The 25,648-nt window shown below is 49.7% G+C and overlaps 2 long non-coding RNA genes across 2 annotated transcripts; both read left to right on the top strand.

The window, feature by feature from the left end:
• The first annotated feature begins 20 nt into the window (after positions 1–20).
• Positions 21–4,801, top strand: LOC143845206 (uncharacterized). The gene is made up of 4 exons (XR_013234314.1): positions 21–202; positions 1,129–1,297; positions 1,645–3,228; positions 4,709–4,801. It is a non-coding gene; the product is annotated as an uncharacterized LOC143845206 (long non-coding RNA).
• A 797-nt stretch (positions 4,802–5,598) lies between these two features.
• On the top strand, positions 5,599–9,191 carry LOC143844302 (uncharacterized). The gene is made up of 4 exons (XR_013233940.1): positions 5,599–7,049; positions 7,796–7,964; positions 8,231–8,399; positions 8,747–9,191. It is a non-coding gene; the product is annotated as an uncharacterized LOC143844302 (long non-coding RNA).
• Positions 9,192–25,648: the final 16,457 nt, after the last annotated feature.

Below are 25,648 nucleotides of genomic sequence, written 5' to 3'. Positions count from 1 at the left end.
CCACAACTCGACCGCGAGTCAGGGCCCCCTGCCCCCCCTCCAGCAGCAGCCACACCCCAAGGAAGACCTCCGCTCTTCCCCCCACTGGACAACACCGCCCTGGTGGCTCGACACCAGGGCCTGAGGGGGAAGAGCGGCTCCCTCCATTCGCGTCAGGGCGCTCCGCTTCCGGGGAGGAAAAAGAGGTGGTAGGCGGGAGGAGGTAAGTTCTTTCAGCTGGGAGAGTGGGTGGTGGGGAGAGGTGTGGGCAACATGGGAAGAGCTGGGGGTGGGGCAGTCCTTCCATTCAGGGGGCAGCAGGTCCAGAAGGCCGGACCAAGAACAAAGGATAGAAAGGAAACCCAGAGTTTTTGCCTTAGCACCTAGAAGACATTAGGACAGTCAGGCTTCAACGGGAGCGGGTGGGGGCCCTCCTGGGGAGGTACTACATTTTGTTGGAACTACTCCATCAAGGAATTTGCTTTGCCCAGTCCGGGTTCTGTCCCACGCGTGGCATCTTAAAGAGCCCTTTGCCACGGGAGATGGCACCAGTGGAACCAAGCAGCCTCCCTTCTCTCCTAGGGATGGGTTTTCACCACTTCTTCTTTCATGTCCTAAGCCGGAAGTGGTCTTTTGCCATCAACCCGACTTTGTGCATCCCTGTAATACGGCTCAGGATTGACATGACCTCTGAAGGATCCTAACACCACTTTCCCCTCTGCCTTCTCTCTTCCTAGGGTTTGGCTCTAGAAAAGGAGCCAGCATTCCCCTGGAGGGGAGGGGGTGGGTGAGAGCACATAGTGTCCCCAGGACACCCCAAAGTGTTCACTTTCCACCCACCACGTGAGGAGGACACCAGGGAGATGGTGCGGTCCATCTGAGAGGACATCTGGGGTTCAGACCTGGCCAGAGCCACCAGTTCCCTCCAAGGCCTTAATCCAGCCTGAGGTCCTCCTGCTGCTCCACAGGGGCTTCGCAATAGGAACGGACTCTGACAAGGCCCCATAGGGACTGCTGACATTTCCGCACCCGAAAGGCAGAGGGTTGAGGCCGCTCGGGGATTCTGACTGTGCCCAAAAGAAGAGCCCCTGGGAGAGCTTGGGAGGCTCCTTTCCCCCCAGTGACCCTGTTCTTGTTTTTAATTTCCAGAGGCACCCAGGAAGACCAAGAAGGGAAGGCAAGACCTCCGCTCTTCCCCCAGGAAAGAACATCCCCCTGGTGTGATGACACCAGGATCTGCGGGGGAAGAGCGGCCCCCTCCAGCCGCGTCAGGGAGCTCCGCTTCCGGGGAGGCAAAGAAGGTGCTAGGCGGGCGGAGGTAAGTACTTTCAGCTGGGAGGGTGGGTGGTCGGGACCGGAGTGGGCAACATGGGAAGAGCTGGGGGTGGGGCAGTGGCCAAGTCACCCGTCCTTAGCCCAGTCCGGTTTCTGTCCCACGTGTGGCATCTTAAAGAGCCCTTTGCCACGGCAGATGGTGCTGGTGGGCCCAAGCAGCCTCCTTTTTCTCCTAGGGATGGGTTTTCAGCACTTCTTCTTTCATGTCCTAAGCCGGAAGTGGTCTTTTGCCATCAACCCAAATGTGTGCATTCCTGTCATAGGGCTCAGGACTGATGTGACCTCTGGAGGATTATAAAACCACTTTCCCCACTGCCCTCTCTTTTACAGAGCCTACGGGAAGTGAATAATGACAGATGAAGGTGCCAGGATTAGGCAAGGAGCTGTTCTACAGATGTCAGACTTTGGAAGTCCTGCTGCATGTTGAACCTAGCACAGTGCACCGTCACACATAAGGTAACACCTGAGGAAGCCTGTTCCACTGAGAAACCGCTCTGTCAGGAACTTCTTCCTCATCAGTTATGTTCCATCTTTCCGGGGAAAGAGAAATCAATTCTGCTCCATCCTCTATATCGGTGGTCCCCAACCACTGGGCTGCGGCTCCCTCTCCCCGCCCCCACCCGCAGTAAGAAACTTCCCAAGCCGCAAGCAAATCGGCCGCAATCTGGATTTGAAAAATATTGAGCATTAAAAGCACTCTACGATATCGCACAATAAAGGTAGGGTCACTCCGGATCAATCCTTCTTGCTGCAGAAGGAAAATTTAAATCGCCCCAAATCCAAACGGAAATCGCATTTTGTGTACAGGGCAGGGACTGAATCGACCTGGGGTTGGAATAAAAGCTCTGTGCAGTTTACACCAAGGTTGGTCTGACATGACTTGTTATTGCGAAACCCATGCTGAATCTTAGAAATCACAGCTCTCAGTTCCACCTGCTCAAGGACTGAATATTTGATTATTTGGTCCAAAATTTTGACAGCTACACATGTCAAGCTGATGGGTCGATAATTACCCGGATCCTCCTTTTTCCGCTTCTTGAAGATGAGGACAACATTTGCCCCCCTCCAATCGTCTGGCACCTCACCTGTTCTCCAAGAAGTGTCAAAACTAATGGACAGAGGTTCAGAGATTACATCTGCAAATTCTTTTAGTACCCTTGGACTTTGTTTCATTTAAAGAAACTAGGTGTTTGTGGACTGCTCCAACAGTGATCCTAGGCCACCATTCCCGTCCCCCATGGAGTGTCAGGCACCGCAGGAAGGATGAGTTGCAGATAACTATTCTCTCTGGACTCATTGCAGGGTGTGAAGAGGGAATGGGAGAAGAACCCTGGCTATGCCGCTATCCCCTCCGTCATGCCATGAAGCCAGAGCCTCCTGGACTGCAGGAGAGAGCTCTCGAGGGGATGCAGGATCAGGACCTGGGGAACTGGCAGGCCCGACCAGGGAGAGGGGGCTGGCATGCTGGAACCCTGATGCTCGGGACGATGCCACAGGGCCTGCCCTTCAAAACGGCTTGGTTCTCCAGGTGCACTGGTCTCTGAAGAATGAGAGGAGTTGGAATGCTAGGAGTTCTCCAGGCTGCCCACGGAGGCTGGCAACCAAGAAGTGTCTCCCAGGCAGAGGGAACAAATCCCTGCTGAATTCCACTAACTCACCCTCTAACTTCTTCTCCCCCCACCCCTCTTCTATCTCAGGCCTTCTGCCTGCCCTGAGGACTTCTCCTGTCCTCAGCATAGGCCTCTCCAAGGCTCCTTCCTGCCTCTGCTTGATTGGCTGCAGGTTGCCATGGGGATGGCCCGAACCAGCCCTGCATCACAATCCGCCTAGTGGGACATCCTTCCTCCCAACACTGGTGGGGGCACTTGCACCAGTAGCCTGGAGCATCAACAATGCGCATCCTAAAAGCAAACGGTGAGTCCAATTTGGAAGATTTCTGAATCAAAGAATCATAGAATTATAGAATCAGAGAGTTAGAAGGGACCTCCTTGGACATCTAGTCCAACCCCCTGCACTATGCAGGACACTCACAACCCTTTTGCTCATCCACTGTCACCTGCCACCCCCTCAAACCTTCACAGAATCAGCCTCTCTATCAGATGGCTATCCAGCCTCTGTTTAAAAATTTCCAAAGATGGAGAACCCACCACCTCCCGAGGAAGCCTATTCCACTGAAAAACTGCTCTTTCAGGAACTTCTTCCGGATGTTTATACGGAATTTCTTTTGAATTAATGTCATCCCTTTGGTTCTGGTACGTTGCCCTGGGGCAAGAGAGAACAACTCTGTTCCATCCTCTATATGGCACCCTTTTAAATACTTGAAGATGGTTATCAGATCCCCTCTCATTCGTCTCCTCGAGGCTAAACAGGCCAAGCTCCCCCAACCTTTCCTCATATGTCTTGGTCTCCAAACCTCTCACCATCTTTGTTGCCACCAAGGGTGGCTGAACCAGAGCAGAATAAAGCAGTACCATCACCTCCCCCATCATATATTGGTGTAGATCAGGGTAGTCAAACTGCGGCCCTCCAGATGTCCATGGACTACAATTGCCATGAGCCCCTGCCAGTTTGACTACCCCTGGTGTAGATGGTTTTTCCTACCTCAATGCAGAACTTTACATTTGCCCCTATAGAACTTCATTTTATTCAGCTTAGCCTACTTCTCAAGCCTATCAAGATCATCCTGCATTCTGAGTCTATCTTCTGTTATATTTGTTACCCCTCCCAGTTTAGTATCATCTGTAAACTTAATAAGTATCCTCTCTAAGCCCTCATCCAAATAATTTATAAATACGTTGAACAACACAGGCCCGAGGACTGATCCCTGAGACACTCCACTTGTCACTCTTCTCCAAGAGGATGCTGAACATGGTCCCTTTGGGTCCAATCTGTTAACCAGTTACTGATCCACCTGACAGAATTAGGATCCGTACCACATTTTACCAGCTAATCAATAAGTATATCAGGTGGAACCTTATCAAAAGGTTCCACTGGAACCAAAGGAACCAAATCCAGATAAACGATGTCTACAGCATTCCCCTGATCCAGCCAGGTAGTTACTTTCTCAAAAACAGAAATAAGGTTGGTCTAACATGACTTATTCTTGCGAAACCCGTGCTGAGAGGAGAGGGTGCATTATCCTCTTCCTCCTCCTCGTCATCCTCCTCCTGACCTCACAGCCAACTTCCAGGTCTCAGTTGGGAGACTCCCCTGATAAGCCTCCTGGGAAAATAAGCAAGCTCCTTGGCCGTCAGTTGCAGGGGAGGTTGAGGGACTGGAAGGAACAAGGGAACTCTCTAGCTGAGGAAGAAGGTGGACTCCGAGAGGGAGGTCTCCCCCTAGCCGGTGTGGGATCTTGCATCATTAGCAACCTCCAATTCCACTCTTTTTCCAGAAAATGTCCAATTGCTGTTGAGAGGACATAAGATACTGATAAATGGCATCTCTACTTCCCCGGAAGCATCAACTGGCCGCCTGGCCCCCATCTTTAACAACAACGGTAAGAGTTTCCAGCTGCCATAGACACACCAGGAACCCCATGCCCTGGAGAGTGAAGTTTTCAGAGCACCTGCCCCAGCACAAGAACCCCCCCAAATGGGCCCAGGATGGATTGTGACTGAGGATGGATCCCTAAGAAAGGGGGAGGGGGGTCAGCTGAGGACTGAAAGAGCAGACTGGCTTAGCTTGACATGCTTAGAGCCAATAGACACCTGCAGCCAAAGACCCACATGGTCTCCCTGTAGAGATGACCTCTCAAGAGCCCACCCAGGAAAGGGGCCAGCACATCCCCTGGAGGGGAGGGGGAGAGGGAGAGCACAGAGTGCCCCCAGGAAACCCCAAAGGGTTCTCTTTCCACCCCCCACATGAGCAGGATACCAGGGAGGGGGTGTGCCCCAGAAGAAAGGACATCTGAGGTAGGGAGCTGGCCAGAGCCACAAGCTCCCTCTGAGGCCCTAACTCAGCCTGAGGTCCTCCCGCTGCCCACAGGGGCTTAGCAACAAGAAGAGGATGTAACAAGGACCTGCAGGGGCTGCTGAGATTTCTGCGTTGCAAAAGGCAGAGGGTTGGGGCCACTCTGGGTTTCTTGACTGTGCCCAAGGGAAGAGCCCTTGGAAGAGCTTGGGGGGCACATTTTCTCCAGTGACCCCGCTCATTTTGCTGTTCTTGTTTTTATTTTCCAGAGATGGCCAGTAAGAGCAGTCCTGCACGGCTGGAGGTTCAGGGTGTGAGCTGCATGAAGCTGGTGGGGGCGGGGAAGGCAGGCCCTGGGTCAAAGCGAGTCTCCTATCCACATTCCATCTGTGAGCCGGGGCCCCCCGCATCCCCCCCAGCAGCAGCCACACCCCAGAGAAGACCTGCCCTCTTCCCCCCATTGGACAACACCGCCCTGGTGTCTTGACACCTGGGCCTGCGGGGGAAGAGCGGCCCCCTCCAGCCGCGTCAGGGAGCTCCGCTTCCGGGGAGGAGAAGGTGATAGGCGGGCAGAGATAAGTACTTTCAGCTGGGAGAGTGGATGGTGGGGACGGGAGTGGGCAACATGGGAAGAGCTGGGGGTGGGGCAGTGGACAAGTCACCCATTCTTCCATTCAGGGGTTCAGCAGTCCCAGAAGGCCGGACCAAGAACAACGGACGGAAAGGGAACCCAGAGGTTTTGCCTTAGCATCTGGAAGACATAAGGACTTTTGGGCTTCCTTGGGAGGGGGTGGGGAGGTGCTACATTTTGTTGGAACTACTCCAGCAAGGAGCTTGCTTTGCCCAGTCCGGTTTCTGTCCCATGCGTGGCGTCTTAAAGAGCCCTTTTCCATGGCAGATGGCCCCAGTGGAACCAAGCAGCCTCCCTTCTCTCCTAGGGATGGGTTTTCAGAACTTCTTCTTTCATGTCCTACGCCAGATTTGGTCTTTTGCCATCAACCCGACTTTGTGCATTCCTGAAATACGGCTGAGGATTGACATGACCTCTGAAGGATCCTAACACCACTTTCCCCTCTGCCTTCTCTCTTCATGGTGTTCGGCTCTGGAAAAGGAGCCAGCATTCCCCTGGAGGGGAGGGGGAGGGGGAGAGCACAGAGTGTCCCCAGGAGACCGCAAAGGGTTCTCTTTCCACCCACCACGTGAGGAGGACACCAAGGAGGGGGTGTGCCCCAGAAGAAAGGACATCTGGGGTATGGAGCTGGCCAGAGCCACAAGCTCCCTCTGAGGCCCTAACTTAGCCTGAGGTCCTGCTGCCCCACAGGGGCTTAGCAACAAGAACGGGATGTAACAAGGACCTGTATGGACTGCTGAGATTTCTGCATTGCAAAAGGCAGAGGGTTGGGGCCACTCTGGGTTTCTTGACTGTGCCCAAGGGAAGAGCCCTTGGAAGAGCTTGGGAGGCTCATTTTCTCCAGTGACCCCGCTCATTTTGCTGTTCTTGTTTTTATTTCCAGTGGCAGCCAGGAAGAACAACACCCCGCGGATGGAGGATTGGGGTGTGGGCTGCACGAAGCTGGCGGGGGCCGGGAAGGCGGGCCCTGGCTCAAAGTGGGTCTGTTTTCCACAACTCGACCGCGAGCCAGGGCCCCCCGCCCCCCCTCGAGCAGCAGCCACACCCCAAGGAAGACCTCCGCTCTTCCCCCCACTGGACAACACCGCCCTGGTGGCTCGACACCAGGGCCTGAGGGGGAAGAGCGGCACCCTCCATCCGCGGCAGGGAGCTCCGCTTCCGGGGAGGAAAGAGAGGAGGTAGGCGGGAGGAGGTAAGTACTTTCAGCTGGGAGAGTGGGTGGTGGGGAGAGGTGTGGGCAACATGGGAAGAGCTGGGGGTGGGGCAGTCCTTCCATTCAGGGGGCAGCAGGTCCAGAAGGCCAGACCAAGAACAAAGGATAGAAAGGAAACCCAGAGTTTTTGCCTTAGCACCTAGAAGACATTAGGACAGTCAGGCTTCAACGGGAGCGGGTGGGGGCCCTCCTGGGGAGGTACTACATTTTGTTGGAACTACTCCATCAAGGAATTTGCTTTGCCCAGTCCGGGTTCTGTCCCACGTGTGGCATCTTAAAGAGCCCTTTTCCATGGCAGATGGCCCCAGTGGAACCAAGCAGCCTCCCTTCTCTCCTAGGGATGGGTTTTCAGAACTTCTTCTTTCATGTCCTAAGCCAGATTTGGTCTTTTGCCATCAACCCGACCTTGTGCACCCCTGAAATACGGCTCAGGATTGACATGACCTCTGAAGGATTGTAACACATCTGGGGCTCAGACCTGCCCAGAGCCACCAGTTCCCTCCAAGGCCTTAATCCAGCCTGAGGTCCTCCTGCTGCTCCACGGGGGCTTCGCAATAGGAACGGACTGTGACAAGGCCCCATAGGGACTGCTGAGATTTCAGCATCCGAAAGGCAGAGGGTTGAGGCCGCTCGGGGATTCCGACTGTGCCCAAGAGAAGAGCCCCTGGGAGAGCTTGGGAGGCTCCTTTCCCCCCAGTGACCCTGTTCTTGTTTTTCATTTCCAGAGGCACCCAGGAACACCAAGAAGGGAAGGCAAGACCTCAGCTCTTCCCCCAGGAAAGAACATCCCCCTAATGTGATGACACCAGGGCCTGAGGGGGAAGAGCGGCACCCTCCATCCGCGGCAGGGAGCTCCGCTTCCGGGGAGGAAAGAGAGGAGGTAGGCGGGAGGAGGTAAGTACTTTCAGCTGGCCAGAGCCACAAGTTCACTCCAAGGCCTTAATTCAGCCTGAGGTCCTCCTGCTGCTCCACGGGAGCTTAGCAATAGGCGGGAGGAGGACTCTGACAAGGCCCCATAGGGACTGCTGACATTTCCGCACCCGAAAGGCAGAGGGTTGAGGCCGCTCGGGGATTCTGACTGTGCCCAAAAGAAGAGCCCCTGGGAGAGCTTGGGAGGCTCCTTTCCCCCCAGTGACCCTGTTCTTGTTTTTAATTTCCAGAGGCACCCAGGAAGACCAAGAAGGGAAGGCAAGACCTCCGCTCTTCCCCCAGGAAAGAACATCTGCCTGGTGTAATGACACCAGGATCTGCGGGGGAAGAGCGGCCCCCTCCAGCCGCGTCAGGGAGCTCCGCTTCCGGGGAGGCAAAGAAGGTGCTAGGCGGGCGGAGGTAAGTACTTTCAGCTGGGAGGGTGGGTGGTCGGGACCGGAGTGGGCAACATGGGAAGAGCTGGGGGTGGGGCAGTGGCCAAGTCACCCGTCCTTAGCCCAGTCCGGTTTCTGTCCCACGTGTGGCATCTTAAAGAGCCCTTTGCCACGGCAGATGGTGCTGGTGGGCCCAAGCAGCCTCCTTTTTCTCCTAGGGATGGGTTTTCAGCACTTCTTCTTTCATGTCCTAAGCCGGAAGTGGTCTTTTGCCATCAACCCAAATGTGTGCATTCCTGTCATAGGGCTCAGGACTGATGTGACCTCTGGAGGATTATAAAACCACTTTCCCCACTGCCCTCTCTTTTACAGAGCCTACGGGAAGTGAATAATGACAGATGAAGGTGCCAGGATTAGGCAAGGAGCTGTTCTACAGATGTCAGACTTTGGAAGTCCTGCTGCATGTTAAACCTAGCACAGTGCACCATCACACATAAGGGACCGTCAAGTGTGGACCTTTGCAGGCACGTGGAATGGCTTGAATCACCCATCTGGAAATGCACAACATAGTCAGACTCCAGGAGCACCTTTAAGACCAACAAAGATTTATTCAAGGCGTGAGCTTTCGAGACCAAGCACTCTTCCTCAGACTATGAACTACCATCACGACAGTGGGAAAATAAGGCAAAAGTTAATCCTGTTAAATTAGTAAACTGTGGAAACCATCTTGAAGTGGATTGTGATGATGCAGCCTTGCCCTTCTTTGCACCTCTGGAACAGTCAAAGAATGCCTTGTTTTTTCTGAAGCCCTATATAAAAAAACCCATTCTATGATGGTCTAATGTGTGGATCTGTTTTTCGAAATATGATTCTGGATTGGGAAAAATCACAGGGAAGGCCAGACCCTGTCCCAAATGAAACTTTGAAACCGTCTTAGGCAGGAACTGTATGCTGGGACATAGAATGAATTTTTCTCTGGAGATCTGGAGGGAGGGAGGTCCTGAGGAAGGGCAGCCAGTTTACCCACCCTACGCACTGATGTTATTCCTATTGGAAAAGCTGTTTTATATGACAAGAAAGGCAAATCCACACAAGATAGCTGTTTGAAAGGAAGGCAGTACAAGTGAGAGGCTCCACTGGGGAATCCCAGGTGAAACAGGCAGAAATAAATGTCCTGGGCTGAATCTGCACTTACTTTATTTAGTCCTGTTGAATTCAGATCGATTTGAGCTCGGGTCTTCCTGATTATTTCCCCCCGATTTAAAACAGAAAGTGCTCTGCACTTGATTTGGGGTGGGCGGAGGATTTCTCCTCTGTTTGCCTGCCGGTGGAGAATCAGCGGAGGCTCCGCAGGGGGGGGGGGGGGAGCCGGCTCCTTGTGCTTTCTTTCTCATGCTAATACCAGCCTCTCACTCTGGGACTTACAGGGTATTTGATCCATCTCACAGGGAAAGCTTGCAGCCATCCTTTTGAAATAGGAGGCTTGTCTAAATTGCAGATACTGGAAGGTAAACGCCACCCCCTCCCTTCTCCTCCCATTCCCTCCCCGAGTTTGCAATAACGTTCATTAAAAAAGAAAAACGAAAGCCAGCTAGCCAGCAGCTTCTCAGAGAAGAGGGAAACAAATTCCAGAGGGAAACAAAGAGAAACAATACATCTTGGGAGGAAAGTTTCGTAAAAGTATTTGAACGGACTCCCTTACCAATTGGAGGCTCGGCAGCTTTTAGTTCGGGGAAACGCAAACAGCGGCACGTTTTAGGAATGCGATTTTTAATTTATCCAGGGTTAAAAGCACTCCAGAAAATCGTGAAGAAAAGGTAGGGTCACTCCGGATCAATCATTTCTGTTGCAGAGGGAATATTTAAATCGCCCCAATTCAAAACGGAAATCACATTCCGTGTAGAAGGCAGGGACTGAATCGACCTGGAAGTGCAATAAAAGCTCCGTGCAGCTTACACTCTCATCCCTTGAGAAACATAACAGTCAAACTATGTGAGAAAACTAGTTTACCCTCTACAGGCTCGTGTGAGGCTGATATTGCTGCCAGGTGTACTTTAAGAGAGGAGTCAGGAGTCAGAGAGGAGTTAAGGCAGTCAAGTGAATATCTAATGAAGTGAGCAGGATTCCAGAGTGACGCCAGATGTTCCTGACCACTCCGCCTACATTTGCCAGTTTGCTTCATACGAGGGTCTTTTAGCAGGATGCCTTGCAGCCTCCAAAATCTGACCGACCCTATCTGCATCTAGTGGCCTATTTGCCAGGCTGTGAGGTGGAGGAGATGGGGTTGGGGGACAGGTGACCCTCCCAATGGAGGAGGTCCTCTTGCTGGACCTTCCTCGAGCAAGGCGAAAAAGGATGGGAACCAAGTTTTTGGGGTCCAAAAGGGCATTATTAGTATGCAATATGGATTGGTGTTTGGTTTTCCTGCAATGTTAATTTCGGATAATTGAGCCCCATTAGTAATAGCCTACTTCCCAATTCTGGTAGCTTCCCAACACCATATGGTGGACCTTGTGCCTCCATGTTCCCTTGCGTGATATCCTGCAGTTACGTTGTCTGAAATAATGTTCACACATTTTCCTTTTAGAATGTCTGAACAGGAAAGAAGAGCCTTCCTTCTAGAATTTTAATGTCTAGTTTCAAACTTGGACCAATCGCCACTGGCTGAAAGGTCCAAGCAGTGTACCATAGCTGCACCTGTCTCATATGCAGTCTGGCCTAAGGTGTTACTGCTGTTGTAAAGACCATATGGCCATTAATCTCTGAATATCAATTACCAAATTATTGCTCCTTGTTGTTGAGGAGAGCAACACAAATCTAGAAGAGGGTAGAAAATCCATTCTCCATATCAGCAAATACTCCTATGAACTCTAAGTAACATGTAGGAATGAGGTGTGGACAAGTGGAACAGATGGCCTGCACCACAATGAATACATTATTTCAGCTGTCACAGCGAGATTGGCAGCAGAAGTTCATGCAGTCCCGGGTACACCAATATGTCACACCCATGTCAGCCACTAGGAAGAGCCCCATGGAGCTCCTTACAGCAATGGTTCTCAACCTGGGGGTCGGGACCAATTGGGGGGGGGCTAACGACCCTTTCACAGAGGTTGCTGCAGGGTAAGCAGTGTGGCTGGGAGGGGGGCGCCTGCAGGGCAGAATCATAGAATCATAGAATTGGAAGGGACCTCATGGGTCATCTAGTCCAACCCCCTGCACTATGCAGGACACTCAAAACCCTATCGCTCATCTACTGTCACCTGCCATTCCCTTGAACCTTCACAGAATCAGCCTCTCTGTCAGATGGCTATCCAGCCTCTGTTGAAAAATTTCCAAAGATGGAGAACCCACCACCTCCCGTGTTACCCAGATTGCTGGATTGCTATACATTTTTACGGGGTCCTTTTCCTGAAAGAAACCCTTCTTAAATGAAGAAGACAATTAAGCTTACACTCAGGGGATTTATTTGGGGAAAATATTGGAGTACACTCAAAACAAACACATAAGCAAAAACATACATACACTAAGTTCTACAGGGGGACAAGTTCCGCTAAATCCTACAGTGGGACAAGTTCAAGATACTGCACTTTTCTTGGATCCAAGCAGCCAAGACACAGGGTTGACAACATCTTAGGATGGACAGGGTGCCGGGTGTGGAGGGACAACACACACCCACACACACACTTGGAGTGTGCACAAGGCTTGATATTGGAATTTCCGGGCCAGCCCCAGGGAATGCCCAATAAGAGGTCCGTGATTTATGATTGTTCTCTGATATTATGAGTATCTGATAGGTGAGTTTTAACTGTCAGGTCACTTTTTAGAAAGCAGAAAGGCTTAGTGCCTATTTTACATCTGTTTTTCCCCACAGGTCAAAGGGTTTAGGCACATCTAGAGATGGCAGTAGCCAATGGATAGTGTCTGGATGGCAGGTTAACATGGATAGAGAGGTTGTCGAGAGGCATTTATCTGCACTGGATGAGTTCAAATCCCCTGGGCGGGATGAAATGCACCCGAGAGTGCTCAAAGAACTTTCCAGAGAACTTGCACAGCCCTTGTCCATCATCTTCAGGACCTCTTTAAGACCTGGAGATGTCCCGGAGGACTGGAAGAGAGCAAACGTTATTCTGATCTTCAACAAAGGGAGGAAGGATGACCCGGGAAACTACAGACCAGTGAGTCTGACCTCTGTTGTGGGGAAGATAATGGAGCAGATATTAAAGGGAGCGATCTGCAAACACCTGGAGGACAATTTGGTGATCCAAGGAAGTCAGCATGGATTTGTCTCCAACAGGTCCTGCCAGACCGACTTGGTTTCCTTTTTTGACCAAGTAACAGGTTTGTTGGATCGGGGAAATTCGGTTGATGTCGTTTATTTGGATTTTAGTAAAGCTTTTGACAAGGTTCCCCATGATGTTCTGATGGATAAGTTGAAGGACTGCAATCTGGATTTTCAGATAGTTAAGTGGATAGGGAATTGGTTAGAGAACCGCACTCAAAGAGTTGTTGTCAATGGTGTTTCATCAGACTGGAGAGAGATGAGTAGCGGGGTACCTCAGGGCTCGGTGCTCGGCCCGGTACTTTTTAACATATTTATTAATGATCTAGATGAAGGGGTGGAGGGACTACTCATCAGGTTTGCAGATGACACCAAATTGGGAGGACTGGCAAATTCCCCGGAAGGTAGAGACAGAGTTCAACAAGATCTGAACACAATGGAAAAATGGGCAAATGAGAACAAGATGCAATTTAATAAAGATAAGTGTAAAGTTTTGCATCTGGGTCAGAAAAATGAAAAGCATGCCTACTGGATGGGGGATACGCTTCTAGGTAACACTGTGTGTGAACGAGACCTTGGGGTACTTGTGGATTGTAAACTAAACATGAGCAGGCAGTGTGATGCAGCGGTAAAAAAGGCAAATGCCATTTTGGGCTGTATCAACAGGGGCATCACATCAAAATCACAAGATGTCATAGTCCCATTGTATACGGCACTGGTCAGACCACACCTGGAGTACTGTGTGCAGTTCTGGAGGCCTCACTTCAAGAAGGACATAGATAAAATTGAAAGGGTACAGAGGAGACTAATACACTGTGGACTAATACACTGAAGCTCAATCCTGATGAGGCAGAAGTGCTACTGGTAAGCAAAAGGACTGTCCCGGGATTTAAGGTGTCACCCGTTCTGGATATGGGTGACTCCACGTCTGGGAGTGCTCTTGGATCCAGGCCTACTGCTGGATAAACAGATGGAAAATGTGATCTGGCTTCCTCTGGTTGGGAAAGATCTGAGCACTGGCGTACATGCATATCAATTAGATTACCACAATAAACTCCATGTGGGGCTGCCCTTGAAAAGTGTTCAGAAATGTAAACAGGTACAGATACAGGACTTCCAGGTGTGGGTTGGGCAATACCTGGGGACTTTAGGGATGGGGTCAAGAGGCAGTGGGGGTTGGCTGTGGGGAGGGAGCTCAGTGGAGTCTAATGCTATGGGGTCCAATCTCCAAAGCAGCTATTTTCTCCAGTTGCCTTGATGATGGAATGGCATTTAAAGAAATTACAGCCTTCTTATTGATGGAACACCTATTCGAAAAGTATCTATGAAATTGCATTTTGGATCCTCAAAAGAGGGAGGGCCTGTCTCTGCCCGCTGCTTCCCTTCAAAATTACTCAGCGAGTTTAGAGATAATGCAGGTTTATATAAAAGATCGGGTCAACCAACCTGTGCATCAAGGTCCAAGATAAAGTAATGTACATTCTATTCTGTAAACCAGGGGTGGGCAAACTGCGAATACTGGCAGGGGCTCTTGGGAATTGTAGTCCATGGACATCTGGAGGGCCGCAGTTTGCCCACCCCTGCTGTAAACAATGTATCAGCAGTTCTTGGGGAGGGGATCCTGGAAATTACTCTCTAAATGTTGCATTATGGAACTGGCTTAAGTCTCTGGGCCAGTCTTATGAGGTAGGCATGATGTGGCCATATAAAATTCTGTGTAACTCTGGTGAGATACACAGATCTAGAGAAATTCCTTGTGTCTATTTTTCTTGCTGCAGTAGAAAAATCAAAAAAGGTTTTCATATTCAGTGTGATACTTGGGAAGCACTGGGTAAAAGGACCCTGATCAGGCTGCAGGGCCATCATAGAGATGAGCTATCATTCCAGGGGATCCCCAGATCCCACCTGGAGACTGCCATCCCTAGTTTTGCCCTCCTAAACATCCATGTTCTCCATGGGCACTGATCTCTTTATTCGGGTAATGAGCTGTAAATCCAGGGGATCCCCAGGGCCCACCTGGAGGCTGGCATCCCTAGGCAGCCAGGATTTTACCTGGAGTGGATCATAGGGACCATTTCACTCCAGTGTTGGCCCATCTACACTGGGATACAATGTATTTCTGAGCACAATTCAAGGGGCTGCTCTTGACCTTCCAAGTCCTATATGGTTTGGGACCAATATTCCTGAAGGACTACCTACACTCTTATGAACCTACCCAACTATATGAATTAAAATCTCCCCTTAAATACCTGTATCTTTGGAGGCTCCTCTTTGGGGGCCCCATCTTCTGATATTTGGTAGGTGGCAACCTGGGGTGGACTTCTGAGCAGTAGCACTAACACTCTGGAACTCTCTCCCCAGGAAGATTGGCCTGACTTTGGTTTTGTTTTGTGTTACTGCAGTGGTCCCCTCCATCCTTCCTAATGCTTTAATTGTTAGTTTCATATTTTGCATTCATTTTGAGCTCTGGTTTAAAATCCTTTTCATGATGGGTTGATTTTAATAGCTTTTAAGGTGAGATTTTCAGTTGTATCTTTTAATTCTTTACCTGCCTTGGTGAGCCTACAAGGGCAAACTGGTGGGGGTAAAAACCTTGCCAAATAAAATACAATAAATATCCTGGTTTGACAAATCCCAGCTAACCATAATTAGTAGAATGGCCTTCATCTGATGGCTATTTTAATGGAGCTGCAGCTTGAGTGCATTTGCTGGCAGGGGCTCATGGGAATTGTGGTCCATGGACATCTGGAGGGCCACAGTTTGTCCACCCCTGGTCTTAAAAATGCCGTTGGACTCAAATTTTGTTCTGCTTGCTATTTGATCTGTCCTTATTTCTGCACTGTGTTCCTAGTTCATTGTCTGGGGAAGTGAGCATACACATGAAAGGTCACACCTAGAATAAAACTTTGTTGGTCTTAAAGGTGCCACTGGACTCAAAATTTGCTCTGGATTTACAAAATATTGAGTGAACAAGTTTTGTCAAGAGTTTTCAGACATCGGGTAAGTGAGGAAGGGTTTTTAAAAAGCCCTCTAGGAATTCTGTTGTCATCGTTCTAGAACCGCAATCAGATCAAACTATCAGATCTGTCTCTTTGATGGCCCTTCACTCAGCCTGCCCATAAATCAACGACTAGGTAGTGCAGCAGATGAGAATGAAGATAGCATGGGCTGGATTTCCTCCCTCAGGGCAACCTATTGCTATGAATAGCACTTCTGGCTTCCATTTCTAGATACTGTTGTGCCAACAACTCATAGACAAGACTGTTGCTGTACTGATCTTAATGATAAATTGTGGCACACGGAATAATTAGCATACGCTGACTTGCAAGATGACTCAGGGACACCCGAAGTGTGCATCTCATACAGGAACAGGCCAATCGCTCTCTGAACTTTCATTGTGTTCTTTCTTGGAAAGATTCCTTGGAATAAAAATAATGTTATGAGGGGGGGAAGGGTTCAAATCCCATTACTTTTGTTCATCTGTTCAGATTTTGTAATATTACAGTGGCACTATTCAGATTAGTTAATCAATTCAGGAGTAATTCCCAATGATTTCAAGGAGAAACTCATTTTCCACCCATGAAATTCCCAGAGATTTCCCTTACTCATGAGAGCTTCTGCCTTGAATTTCAGGGAAGCGGAAGAGTTTTTCCTCCTCTACAGAAGACAAAGGTAGGGGAGAGAAAAAAATTAACCCAAGTATTAAATTAAGGACCAGAAGATTAAGACCATTTCCATATGAGAAAAATGTAGCTGGATAGCCTCCAGATGTTGGTGACATATAGAACCCCCTCCACATGATGTTGCCAACATCTGGAAGCTGTCCTGTAGCCGCTTCACAATTTCCCTGTATTTAACTCGTGATTTCTAGAATTGAGAAAAGTGGATTTACCACCCTAAAACGTGCAAGCCACTGGTAAGCAACCAGTGAGCAACCAGGGAAAAGACCGTATGGAGGGGGAAACGCATGATGGTCTGCCAAGTCCTGCCCTTGAGCCCGCCTCTCTGTCTCAGGCATGGAAAATTTTTGTTTTTTAAAAATGGTGTGGCACGTGCAGCAACATGTATGTGCATTGGCGTGTGGGCGAGTCTTCAAAAATGGAAAATCATTCCACAACAAAGAGAGTGTCTGTGCTGTTCATTGTTAACAAAATAAATTTATTTATGGAACATAAGATGAGATGGCGTATGAGATGTTGGTGAAAGTGGCAAAGCATGATTTCTTTGCTGCAGAAATCGCATCTGTGAACTCTCAGCACAATTATTTAGGGTAATTATCGCTATCGAGGAAGGGCACCAAAATTGTAGTAAATTGGCATTATGCTGTGAGGCATTAGTGAGCTTTTTCGCAGATAAAGTCTTGTCGCTTTTCTGGGATCTTCCTGGTATGATTTTTAACATCTATATGTCCCCTCTAGCCCAGCTGATCCAGGGCTTTGGGCTGGGATGTCACCAGTATGTGGATGACACCCAGCTCTACCTCCTGGTTGATGACTGGCCGGACTCCCCCCGGAAACATTTGCAAGTTGTTTGAAAGCAGTGGCTGGATGGCTCAGGCAGAGTCGCCTGAAACTCAACCTCTCCAAGATGGAGGTCCTGTGATTGGATAGAAAGGGGCAGGATCAGGAAGCACGTCTACCTGCCTGGACGGGGTACAATTTATACCTATACCAGCCACCAGATTACGAAAGTAGCCCGGAACACTTGGCCACAGTGATCCATGCAATGGTCACTTCTAGACTAGACTTTGGTTATCTCGCTCTTCACGGGCCTACCCTTGTTCTTGACCTGGAAATTGCAGCTGGTACAAAATGTGGCTGCAAGGGTCATCAGTAGGTCATTGTGGAAGGCCCATATTTAGCCAGTGCTGCTGCAGTTGCATAGGTTACTGATTGGCTTCCAGATTAAGTTCAAGGTCTTGTTCTGACCTTTCAGAGCTCTTCTACCAGGCATTAAGCTGAGACCAGGTCAGAGACTGAGATCGGGTCCCTCCACTCTTTGGCAATCTGGCCTCCCTCTGGCCAACATCGCCAGATTCATCTATTCGGAGCAGTGACAAGGACTGTGAGCAGTAGAGCTGAGGGCCTGCATGTGTGCTAGGTTGATAATTATGCTGCCTTTGTTTCCTTGTTTATATTGATAGGAATGCGTTTTATATGTTTTTATCTTTTAAAGTGAGCCCCCACGAGCTGCCTGGGCCGAGAGTAGCGGTATATAAGTTTACGTATAAATAAATGAATAGTTTGTCGCAACTTTCATATGTTGGTGGCAGGTGGCGACAACCACATTAACAAATTTATCATTTTATTCCACGTTGTGAGTTCATGGTTGGTCACAAATGGTCACTTTATTTGGGAGACCTATCAGACATCCCAAACAGGAGGCTCAAAACCTAAAGCTAAAGACACAGAAGCCTGCAGCAGCTGGAGGATCTGGGTGAGGGACCATCCAGTTCCCGGGAGCAGCCTCGGAGGAAAGCCAGCCTGGAGAGGGATCCTGGGACTGAGTATGTGACCCTGGACCTCGTCCCCATTCAGCCAGGGGAACTAGTTGGCCGCCAATGCTCGACTCCCCTCTCCACAGATAAGGGTTGGGATTTCAGTTGCTGGACCCTTTGATGTGTGCCAGGCATCCCTACACTGACACATTGCTCTGTGTAGGCTGCAATCTGAGTGAAAAGTGTCTGTCCCTCAGTTGCCCTTCCATCTCCTGTCTCCTGTTTTGTTGCTGGTTCCTTTCCTGCAACTGTTGCCTAGCCCTCCTATACTCTGTGTGTCTCAATGGCAGCCCAGGGAACTTAACTGGGCAGCTGGCAACAAGATAGGCTTTTTGTTTTCACTGGGCATCCAGTTCCTGAGCCAGCCCTGCCAGAGACCCAGGGAGAGGAATCCCAGAGCAGTGACTGCTCTGCAACAGAGATCGGTAGGTGCTCTTGTCAGCAGGATATCATTCTTGGGGGGGAAGGGAGCTGTTTGTTCTCCTGTAAGCTCCTCAGGGAGGTTTCTCTGTCCAGGAGAAGGCCTGCATTTGAAGAGAAGGCTTCCGTGTGAAAAGAAGTCTTCCTCTCCATATGTAGTCTCCAAACACCCTTCACTGTGCTGCTCACTTCATGCTAAGAACTGCCTCCTAGGTCTGACCTACCTTTTCTCAACAGACTACATTGCACCAGCACCTGCGAGGGTGCAGTCTGGAGATGGGCCAAGGAGGCAGATTGCCCCAGAATGCCAAGATATGCCTGGAGGGAAGCATTCCAAACTCATCACAATGCTAAGCAGCAGTATTCCTTCCACAGGACTCTGCCCAGAGTCACCCTTGTGGCGACCACAGGCTCTGAGGCTTCCCTCCCATAGAGGGGATACCCTCTCCAGCGGAAAGAATCCAACTGATGAGGAGGGGCTGCTTCTGCCACACAGACCGTTGTTGGGGAGAGTTCCAATGGCAACCCCCCCTTCAACCCACAAGATTTTTTTCTCTTTGTTTCCCAGGTGCGGTCTCTGGAGAGGAGGAGGCAGGCGAGGCGGCTGAGAGGGAACTTGAGCAGCCTCTGGGTGAGCAGTCAGTGAGGAGTGGCAGGATGGAGGACTTTGTGGAGAGAATAGTGGTTGTGATGGAGGGCAGGGCAAGGGATACTTGCTGCTCTCTGAGACCTTTGTGAAACCTTCAAGGACTAGCTTTGCAGGGCACAGCTGGGGATGGGTCTCCAATGGTTCCACTTTCACCTAATCATGAGCATCCTCTCATAGAACAAAGCTGTGTACTCTGATCTGAAGAATGGTGGCAAAAAATCTTTGCACGAACCATGTCATATGAGTCAGCACTGCAATCAGGAGATTCTCCATTGCTAACGTGCTCCTTAAATGGCCACTCTCCAGAAGCAAACAAAGGAAATAGCTGTAAGGTGTGATGCTTGGTGGGCTTATGCAGGTATCATGTGGGTGTGTCATGGGCGTGGATGTGAGCTTGACAAAACAGCGAGCCGAAAAAGGAAAAATACAATTTTTATACAGAAAGCAATGTCTCTATGTTGCCGTGTTTATGCATTGCAACATGTAAATTCCCATTAAAATAAATTGGAGATCAAGGGCACTTAAAAAAAAACCCAAACCACCGCTGACAGGGGATTGGTTGCCTCAAAAGATTGACAGGTTGAGGAGCAGCAAGCAAAAAGCGCTTTACTCTCTCTTCTAGCTTTTCCACACACTAGTGAGGAAAAAAACACGTGACATGGTGGCTGAAAAAAGCGAGAAGGCTTAACAGTGTGGAAGGGCGAAGAGGTGCTATATACTATCCCAGAATTGCATGCAGGAGACATCTCACTATTTTGTCCTCTGTGCGGAAATGGCCTAAAGAAATCCAAATGCAAAGGCCCTGTATTACTGTATCTTGATATACAACTACTACAAATATTGGCTCAGTATTTTATCTGCACTGTAATTCCTTGGACCAGAATAGGCAGGTATACTACTAGAGTACCATTCCAGATACATGCAGGCTGGCTTTCATCAGATATCAGAAGCTAAGGAGCATCAACCATGGCTAGTATTTGGATGGGAGACCTCCAAGGAATGCTAGGGGTCATGATGCATAGGCAGGCACTGGCAAACCACCTCTGAATGTCTCTTTCCAGATCATCCTAGGATCTTCTGGCTACACGCCACACAAGCTGCTCGATAAATAAATAGTAACCAGGACAGATTTTTATCTACATTATGGTTGGGAAGCATAGCTGTGTACACCCAGGGCCCTTTTCCTTTCCACCTCTCCAGGCATTTCGTTGGTCATTTTGGGAGGGGGTGGGCAGGCTGACAACCATATGTGACTCTACCACCTGATAAATGTTTAACAATTTTTTTTCAAAATTAAAATTAACTCCCAAGCATTCAGGAAACCTTCAAGGGCCATCAAGAAACTCCAGGGTTTCACAAAATCCTGGTTGAGAAAATCTGCTTTAGAGTAGCAATCCCCAACCTGTGGGCCGTGGACCACATGTGGTCCTTCGACTAATTGGAGGTGGGCCCCGAAGGATGCCTTCTCCCCCCCCCCCGGCCCTTTACTTCACCCCTCCCGACCCTTTACAACACACTTTGGGTGTCATTGTCTCCCATCACTCCCAGATGGGACTATCTCGTTGCAGAGAAACAAGCTCAGGGTTCGCATTGATTTGTTATTGTCATGAGTTAAAATTTCCATGAAAATAAAATGTTCCCTATGTTCATTGTTGTGGCGTGTCTGTATCTTATTTTGAAGGGATGTTTAAACATTACCGTAGCGACCAGAGAGCGTTAGGGCAGTGGTTGAGAGTAGAGGAGTAAACTACCCCCCCCTCAGTAAAAGGCTTTGAGTGGTCCCCGGTGAGTGGTCCCCAGCGTTGAGTGGTCCCCGGTGATAAAAAGTTGGGGACCACTGCTTTAGAGGATGCCCTTTTAAACCAGCTGTACTTTTAAGTGATCCTCATGCCTTCAAATTAGCAAGGTATCATGTTTGTCAAGGTAACCTTTTGCGCCGTTGCTTTCCTGTGCTTGGCTGACTTGGCTGAAATCAGCTCTGACACTTGAAAACTGGAGCCTGCTTGGGATAATCTAGAATGACCACAGCAGGGGTTGAGAAACAGGAAGTCAGAGGGAGAAGGAAGAAGTGCAAGGGATGCTGTTCCAGGATGTGATGCACATGCAAACTTTCTGTGTATATGTGTTCCACCTACAAGGCAGTACATTTATGTATAGCTTACATTTATCGGTATATCTATGTGCAAGCGTAAACATTAGGCATAGAAACAGCAATAGCTCCACCCTCTTTAGTCAGGATGTGCAGTCCTGTGCAGTCAACCTGTGCAGTCAGGATGTTTCTAAGCTAACTGTGTTAAATATCTATCTCCACTGATGCCCCCTGCAGGACAATTGTCATATGTTTCTGAATCATGCATACCACAAATTATGCCTATTCCAACAGGTTAAACATCCACCTGCTTCTGGGAATGAGCCATAAATATTTATTCATTTAAAAATGCATCTATTACCTTCTTGCATTAACTAAGGATGGACTTGGATACATATTGAAACATAGTATTTCCCCACACTGTAGAGCCTAGGATGAGGCAATGAAGATGAAGGGGTGGGGCTATGCAGAGAGGAGAAGACTTGGTTCTTATTTCCTGGAAGTTTCCCCTTCTAATAGGGTGACTGTAAGTGCAATAGTTTTTAAAAACTTTTCCCATGTAAATGACTTCCTCTTGGGGAAATGTGCTGCTGGAGACACCCTTGTGAGGAGAGAAATTGACTCTTCACTCCAAAAGAAGCCAAAGAATATTCATTTAGAAGATTCAAGTGGGGTACCATGTTGGCCTTAAGCAGCAGAACAATTTTATTCAAGGTATCTGAGGAAGGGTGTATGCACACAAAAGCTCATACCTTCAATAAAACTTTGTTAAAGGTGCCCCTGGACTCTAAATTTGTTCCAGTGTTCCAGTTTGTCTGGGGGCTTTTCCACATGGCCCCTGCCCCATCAATTCTGGCTTTATAATGCTTCAGCTTATCAACTGATTTCTGATCACATTTTGAGCACTTCAAATTCACTTCATATTTCCACCACCACCACCCTGTTCCCCCCTGGTTCATTTGAGACCATTTTCACCCTGAGGTTTTCCTGGATGCCAATTCTGAGTTGGCTTTTTTCTCCTGGGTAATGCTTCTGCCTCTTGTTTTTGTCCCTCCTGTTCCCACCATTTGATGACTGAACTGTCCCCGTCAAGTCATTCCATCTCCTCTCCTCCATCCTAAAAACAAAGCCATGGCCTTTAGGAACCAAAATCTTGCTATATCCCTGGAGCATTGTAAAAATAGGTTTAGGATGTACGGAGGTCTCTAGGTTCTCCTTTCACAGAGATGTAAGGCATATCCCCACATGGGAACACACAGACATGACTTGTTTTAGGAGACATGACTTGTTTTAGCCTTGCTTGGGATTTCTTTTGGATGCCCACAAACATGAGCAAGCCAAGATATGCAGTTCTTCCTAAGCCCAGTCCCTCTCCTCCATCGCTTCAGCTCACAGCAGTTTACCTCAGCCAAAACCACCCGTCCCTTCAGCCTCCTGACCCACCCACCCAGCCCAGCCAGGGGCAATCTGTAGACATGGCTGCCAGTCTGCTCCTGACCACCACAGGGAGAGGAGGTCAGAAGAGCTGCCAAGGGGGGTGAGAACAGAGGCTTGGACAGGCTGTGCCAGCCCTTTTTGCCCCAAGGCTGTCCCAACTGTCATGTCCAACTGTCACTTTGCCTCAGAACCCTGACAGAGCTGGCAGGAGGTTCCACCCCCCCCCCTTTTCAGGCCTGCTGCGAAGGAGCCTCTGACAGCCCCTGAGGGGAGGGAGGCGTTTCCAAGAGCAACGCAGGGGAGACTGAGGGCCTTCCTTTTGAGGGGGGGGGGACTTTCCCCTCCTGCCAAACAGCTGGCTGACAGGGGGGCCACAGAAAAGCCCCTTCTCTAAAGTGACTGTTTTCAAGCTTGGCCTGAATAAATAAAATAAAATAAAAACTCCTATGAACTCAAAGACATAGGTGGCCCAGAATTTCAAGTGTATTTAGCTTTACAGGAAAGTAGACAGTGAGACTTTGGGGGGAACTAGGTGATCCACTTTTATTAGGCAACGACTTGGTCTTGCAGACAACGACAGGACTGCAGTTGCCAGCAGTAGGCCTCAGGCTTCAAAAGGACAAAATCACCAGCCAAGCAACCAAGTGGATTCTGCGGCCATGTGCATTCCTTTTAAAGGGATACAAGTGAGGGATTTCCCTTCAGCCTAACTGTCTAGAGATGAGCTGTACTTCCAGGGGATTCTCAGACCCCACCTAGAGGCTGGCATCCCTAAACCTCAGTGGGATAGGATGCTACAGTCACCCCTCCAAAGCAGTCATTTTTGCATGGATAGCTGATCTTTATAATCTGGAGATGAGCAGCAATTCCATGCCCCACCTGGAGGTTGGCTGTCCCTGGTCTGAGCATATTCCTTGAAGTCTGAAAGTGGGGCCTCAAAATGTGTAATCCCCCAAAGCTACCTAGCACTCCCCTGACCTAATTTAGGTCAAGAAAACATTGCAGAGAGGAGGTAAGGTTACCAGATTGGTTTATATTCATCTTCTGGAGTTCCACACTCCCTAGGTGTGCATAAACCTGACAAAGGTCAAAACTGCTGTGCACAGAGGGACCTCTCTTAGGGTTGCCAGCTTCCATGGAGAGTCTGCTATGGGGAGAGGAAGGGAAGGCGATTGGAAACTGCTTTGAGACACCTGAAGCCTGCTGGGTCACTGCGGCCCATTCCCAGTTCTCTCAGACCTCTCACAGTCCCACATCCCTCACAAGTTGTCTATTGTGAGGAGACGAAGGGAAAAGGTGTTTGTAAACCACTTTGAGACTCGTTTGGGTAGTAAACAGCAGGGTACAAAAATCCAGCTCTTCTTCTTCTACGGAGCAACCATGAAAGAAGCATTTGGCCAGATAACATTTTATCAACAGTAAAAAAATGGAGATAGAAGAAGCAGGGTAGACACATGTGTACTGTGACTACCCCATGTGTATTAGGGCAGGGGGACAAGAAGGGAAATGATGTTGAATGCAGAACTGGGAGGAATTGGTTGTCATGTAATCTTCCCCTAAGAAGAGTCTCCAGTCTGATTTTCGCTTCACATATCTGAGGACATGGCTCTGGAAAACTCATCTGTCACCACTATGCCAAAATTCCCACAGGTCAGTCCTCTCCCACACTCATCTAACGTTCCAGACCACAGGTTCTTGACACCCATATCTCCACACCCATGGCCTCATTTGCCACCACGCCACCACAACCTCCCACACAACACACACATTCAACCCCATGCCCTTACAGACTGGACAACTCCTCCCCTTCCTCTTCCCACTGTCAAGCTCTGCCTGCTGTATTCCTGGATACTACGGGCTTTGGCTCTAGTTTATAATAAATGGGCTTTGTAATTTCCCCCCCCTCCCCCCGCAGCTGGAGCCATTCTCGGGAGGCTGGCAAGCACAGATGCCAGCTCTTGGAGGTGGCGTCTGCGTTTGCCAGGCCCCCGAGAAGGTCTGGCGTTCCCCCCCACCCCACAGTTGAATCCCTTCCCAGGAGCCTGGCAAGCGCAGACCCCGCCTCCTCAAGGCAGCGTCTGCATTTGCCAGGCCCTCGGGAAGGGCTGGCTCTCCCCCCCCCGCCCCACAGCTGAATCCTTTCCCGTGAGCCTGGCAAGTGCAGATGCCACTTCTTCGAGGTTGCATCGGCGTTTTCCAAGCATCCAGGAATGGCTGGCTCCCCCACTGTAGCTTAGTCCCCTGCCGTTCGCCGGGCTTACCCGTGCGTCCGGCGGGGTGTGGTTGGGTCAGGAGGTGCTGCATGCCTCCTGACTCCGGGGGCAAGTGGTCAATTGCACGCCTCCCAATTAGCTCCTTGGCCCTGGACTGACAATCGGAGGGACCAATCGGGAGGCACTTCATGCCTCCCAATTGGTCCCTCCGCTTGTCAGTTTGGGGCCAAAGGCCAATGGGCTCTGTTCCCCATCCCAGACTGAGCTCACCCCCACACCCCTTAGCCTTTTATTTATACTGCTCCTGTGGAGCGGTGTAAAGATATGACCGTATACAGTCATGTTGACCCACCAGCCCCCCCCCCAATAGCCCATGATGGGCCTGGAGGTGGTGGGAGGGGAGGGGCCCCGGGTGGGTGTGTATCCAGCTATGCTTCCCAGCCATGTTCTGCACAATATCGCTACTTCTGGGGTTTCTCGAAGCCTGAAGAGTATTTCAGGAGTTTCTCAAAGGTAAAAATGCTTTTGGGGACTTCAGTATAATAACTCTCTGAGAGTAGGGCACATTTATACAGCAATCCTAAACTGAGTTTCACCCTTCTAAGTCCTGATTCCAATGGACTTAGAAGGGGGCAACTGTTTGGGATTGTACTGTAAGTATTCCTAAGAATACTCACTTGGAAGTAAGTC

The sequence above is a fragment of the Paroedura picta genome, chromosome 9, assembly GCF_049243985.1.
Source record: "Paroedura picta isolate Pp20150507F chromosome 9, Ppicta_v3.0, whole genome shotgun sequence".
In the NCBI taxonomy this organism is placed as follows: Eukaryota; Metazoa; Chordata; class Lepidosauria; order Squamata; family Gekkonidae; genus Paroedura; species Paroedura picta.
This window is presented reverse-complemented; position numbering and strand designations above follow the sequence as displayed.